The 5,642-nt window shown below is 35.2% G+C and overlaps 1 pseudogene; it reads left to right on the top strand.

The window, feature by feature from the left end:
• The first annotated feature begins 1,000 nt into the window (after positions 1–1,000).
• LOC114029816 lies at positions 1,001–1,171 on the top strand (annotated as a pseudogene).
• Positions 1,172–5,642: the final 4,471 nt, after the last annotated feature.

The following is a 5,642-nucleotide window of genomic DNA, read 5'->3' as shown; positions in this document are numbered from 1 at the left end:
GTGCTTCAGAATAGAAGTTCTGCTCTATCTGGGTAATAAAACAGATTTCCTTATAAATTTACCATGAATGACAACAAATAACATTTGTTTTATCTGCCTAATCTGCTATAGGGGCTTTAGGATGACCTGAGTGCATAAACCAAACGATCCTTAGGGACTCAGATTTAAGCAGCACTAATGAATCTGCTGTGTAATCAACTTTGTCTGGTACCCACAGAGACCAGAAAATGGCATAATAGCATCAGATACAGTGTGCTCAACAATGAAACAGGCCTTTGATCCTATCACTCTTGTGTATGTTATCAGAGAGGTTCTTGGTCCAAAGACAGGGGAGCAGGTGTTGGGGATTCCCAGGAGCAAGATAGATTTCAGAGGAATCCTAATCACTCTTTGTCCCATGAGGTTCTGAGATATGTCATCATCTGTTGCAGATTGTCTTTTCTCCTGACACCATGGTGCACTACAATGGACCTCTTACTTATTGATGGAGGTGGTGCCTCCACACAGTGCCCATAGATTGTGATGCTTCCATGCCTTCTCATCTTCTCTGATTATTCTTTGTAACTCTATATGGGAGAGATTACAATGCCTCCATGTGCTCTCATCTTTTGTGATTCTCCCACAAATCCTCCATGAAAGATTTACCAAAACGAAGTAAGGTCATTTCCTAGGTCTTTCAACATGTAATGTGTCCAGTACAACATTTGGACTGCCCATCTTTTTCCCTCCCACTTTTGCTCTATGACCCTCTGACTTCCATTTCTGATCATACATTTCTTATATGAGACATTACTTTCTAAATTGAAAGTTTTAATGATGCCTTTTAAAAACATCACAATAATTTCCCATAGGATCCTACTCCATAATAGAGAAAAAATTGATCAAAATAAAACAAACAAAATTATCATATCTAACATATCTAACATAATTCCAAGTAGATTAAGAAAAATCAAAAATTAAAAAATTCTTACTTTTGTCTCATGTCTTTGCTAGTGGTGCCATGGGTCATCAGCAGCTCTACTGGAGCTACCCTTGAAAATTCAGCCAGGAGCCTCGGTCGTGCCACATTTGTTTGAACAGGCATGGCCTGATCCACAACTACAGCCTGATCATGTGCCGCTAGTGCTTCTGGCAATATGTGAAGGACATTGGCTTCATCAAGTTGGACTAAATTATATTTATGAATCTCGCTTCAGTGACTATACTGACCATCAGTGACTACCATTTCACTGTACCCTGGACAACCTAAAGATTGATCCTGTTGTACATGCTGTGTCAATTTGCATATATAATTAAAAAAGGCCATCCTGAGATATCAAAATTTAGTGTGAACTTATTAACCCATCAACAAATATGTGAAAAAAAGGCCTTGAATCATATCTATCCCTAAGTGTTTGCTGCTGTAGAAACAAATGAAGCATAGAAAATGAATGTCCACTTCTATTTCTGTTTCAAGTTATTTATATCTTTGATTTTTCCCCCTGTCATACCTGGAAGGTCTTCAGAGGTCCTTTTAATTGATAGCTGAACAACAATTCCCTCCAAGACATAAGTGGTTATCCAGCTTTTGCTTGAAAGCATCTGGTTAAGAAGGTAATTACAATCTCTCAGGATCAGTCATATCCTTTCGTAGCTGTATTTCTGATTATCAAGAAGATAGGCAACTAAACAGTTAAAGATAACCCTGAGATTGCTTGCTGGATGACTAGGATGACAGTACTTTTTGTGGCACAGTGCATTGGAACCAAGAAGACCTGAATTGTCAAGTTCTGTTTTTTTTTCTGAAGTGTATTTATTTCTTTTTTTTAATTTTTTAAATTAATTTATTTTTATTTATCAATAATAACTTCCATATGCTTTTGAGTTCAAAATTTTTCTCCCCCTCTTCCCCACTAACCTCCCCAAGATGGCACAGAATCTGATATAGGTTATACATTTACATTCATATTAAACATATTTTCACATTAGCAATGTTGTAAGAGGAAATTAAAACCAATTGGAGGAACCATCAGAAAGAGAAAACAAAACTCAACAGAAGAGAAAAAAATAACAATTTGGCTTCCATAGTTCTTTCTTTGGATGTGGATAGCATTTTCCATCACAAGGCCTCTGGAGATGTCTTAGATCCTTGTATTGCCAGGAAGGGTTAAGTTTATCAATATTAGTCATCACACACCATGGTTGTTATTGTGTACAATGTTCTCTTGGTTCTGCTCACTTCACTCAGCATCAGACCATACAAGTCTTTCCAGGTTTTTTCAGAAGTCAGCCTGTTCATCATTTCTTATAGCACAGTAGTATTCCATCACATTCATATACCACAACTTGCTCAGCCATTCTCAATTGATGGGCATCCTCTCAATTTCCAATTCTTTGCCACCACAAAAAGAGCTGCCACGAATATTTTTGTATATGTAAGTCCTTTTCCCATTTGTGTGATCTCTTTGGGATATAGCCCTAGAAGTGATATTGCTGGGTCAAAGGGTATGCACATTTTATAGCCCTTTGGGCATAGTTCCAAATTGCTCTCCAAAATAGTTGGATCAGTTCACAACTCCACCAACAATGCATTAGTGTTCTAATTTTCCCACATCTTCTCCAACATTTATCATTTTTTTGTTTTGTCATGTTGGCCATTCTGATAGGTGTGATGTGCTACCTCAGAGTTGTTTTGATTTGCATTTCTCTAATCAATAGTGATTTAGAGCATTTTTTCATATGACTATAGATGGCTTTAATTTCTTCATCTGAGAACTGTCTGTTCATATCCTTTGACCACTTATCAACTGGGGAATGGCTTGTGTTCTTACAAATTTGACTTAATTCTCTATATGTTTTAGAAATGAGGTCCTTATCAGAGAGACTGGTTGTAAAAATTCTTTCCCAATTTTCTACCTTCTTTCTAATCTTAGTTGCATTGGCTTTGTTTGTGCAAAAACTTCTCAATTTAATGTAATCAAAATTATCTATTTTGCTTTTCGTAATGTTCTATATCTCCTGTTTGGTCATGAATTCTTCTGTTCTCCATAGATCTGACAGGTAAACTATTCCTTGCTCTACCAGTTTGCTTATAGTATCAGCCTTTATATCTAAATCATGTACCCATTTTGACTTTATTTTGGTATATGGTGTGAGATTTTGGTCTATGCCTAGTTTCTGCCATACTCTTTTCCAGTTTTCCCAGCAGTTTTTTTGAAAGAGTGAGTTTTTATCTCAGAAGCTGGGATCTTTGGGTTTATCAAATAATGTATTACTATAGTCATTGACTACTATGTCTTGCATATTTAACCTATTCTACTGATCCACCACTCTGTTTCTTAGCTAGTACCAAGCAGTTTTGATGATTGCTGCTTTATAATACAATTTAAGGTCTGGAATGACTAGGCCAGCTTTCCCTGCATTTCTTTTCATTAGTTCTCTTGATATTCTGGACCTTTTGTCCTTCCAAATGAATCTTGTTATTATTTTTTTTAACTCTATAAAATAATTTTTAGTGGTTTGATTGGTATGGCACTGAAGTATTTATTTCTAAAATTAAAATAAGACACTTAGAAAAAAACTTCATAGATTAAGAAAAATTAAATTTAAGAAAAATTAAAAATTAAAAAAATTCTTAGATTAAGAAAAAAACAACTCCTGACCACAAGGACTTAAAAGAATACATTGAAGAGATGAATCAAGAAATACCAAATGATATATCTAGAGAGGAAAGAATGACAAGGAGAATTGCTGCCTTAGAAAATAAAAGCATCAAATAGAAAATAAAGTGGGAAACCATACTCGAGAACTCAGTTCCCTTAACATTAGAATAGGACTAACAGAAAATGAAGACTCAATGAGATAAAATATGTTTTTCAAACAATCAAAAGATTGAAAAAGAAGGACCATAGACAATCAACCAATATCAGGATTATATATACTGTATATCAATATACACTCATATGTGTATATTTTCAAAAAATACAAAGTATCTGAATACTTACAGGAAAAGTCAATCAAATTGCAAGGCAAAAGGACAGTAAAAATGTGATAATGAAGATTCTCAATATACCTATTTCAGACATAGACAAATATAACCAAAATTTAAACAGAAACAAAATTAAGGATCCGAATGCAAGGTTAGAAAAATTGGAAATGGTAGATCTCTGATGATTACTGAATGGGAACAGAGATCCATATCTCTGCAACCAGAGACACAAAAGAGGACTAAAATTAAATGATTTTGTCATTTGTTTTGAAGGATGCATAGGTGATATTGATTTGTTTCTGCAAATTAATTGCACTTTTACAAAACTGACCATATATTTGGGAATGTAAACCTCACCAAAATTCAGAAAAACAGAAATGTTAAACACATTTGGGCATCATAATGCGATAAAATTATATTCATTCAAGAGACTTTGAAGAAAGTCTCAAAAATAAATTGTCAAATAAATAATTTACTCCGAAGAATTGATGGGTTAAAAAACAAGTTGTAGAAGCAGCAGAAGAATTTGTTGAAGAAAATGGAAATAATGAGACAATATACTGAAACTTATGGGATGTAACTAAAGCACTTCTTCAGGGAAAAATGTATCTATAAGTCCTTTCATCAACAAAATAGAGAAAGAAATCAATAATGAATTAATCTTACAACTAAAAAATTTGTTGTTGTTCAATCATTTCTGTTGTGTCTACCTTTTTGTGACCCCACTTGGGGTTTTCTTGTCAAAGATAGTGGAGTGGTTTGCCATTTTATTCTTCAGGTGATTTTACAGATGAGGAAACTGAGGCAAATGGGGTGAATGACTTTCATGGGGTCACATAGCTAGTAAGTGTCTGAGGCCAGATTTGAAATCAGGAAGCTTATTTTCCTGACTACTACACTGCAACTCTATCTGCTGCATTACCTGGTTAAGAACTAAAAAACAGAATGATAGTTTTATTTATTTTTTAAAATTAATTAATTTATTTTGGGGTTTCAACATTCACTTTCACAAGATTTTGAGTTCTAAATTTTCTCCCCATCTCATCTCTCCCCCCACACCAAGATAGCATGTATTCTGAGTACCCCTTCTCCTAATCTGCCCTCCCTTCTATCTCTCCCCCTCTTCTCTTATCCTTCCCTTTCAATTTTCCTGTAGGGCAGGATAGATTTCTATGCCCCGCTTCCTGTATATCTTGTTTCCCAGTTGCATGTGAAACCAATTTTTTTAACTTTTGTTTTTAATATTTGAGTTCCAAATTTTCTCCCTTCCTCTCTCCCCACCCACCTTCATTGAGAAGGCTTGCAACTCAATACAGGTTATACATGTGTAGTCATGCAAAACACTTCCATAGTAGTCATGTTGTGACAAATGAAGTATATTTCCCTTTATCCTATTCTGCCCCCCCATTTATTCTAGTCTTTCTTTTGACCCTGTCCCTTCTTAGAAGTGTATGCTTCTGATTACCCCCTCCCCCAATCATCCCTCCCCTCTATCATCCTTCTGCCTACTTGTCCCCTTCTCCCCCATTTTCCTATAGGGTAAGTTAGATTTCCATACCCAATTGAGTGTGTATGTTATTCTCTCCTTAAGCCAAATTCGATGAGAATAAGATTCACTCATTCCCTCTCACCTTCCCCCACTTCTCCTCCACTATAAAAGCAGAATAATAATTTT

Source organism: Vombatus ursinus, unplaced genomic scaffold (genome assembly GCF_900497805.2).
Source record: "Vombatus ursinus unplaced genomic scaffold, bare-nosed wombat genome assembly UNPS02005204.1, whole genome shotgun sequence".
Lineage (NCBI taxonomy): Eukaryota > Metazoa > Chordata > Mammalia > Diprotodontia > Vombatidae > Vombatus > Vombatus ursinus.
This window is presented reverse-complemented; position numbering and strand designations above follow the sequence as displayed.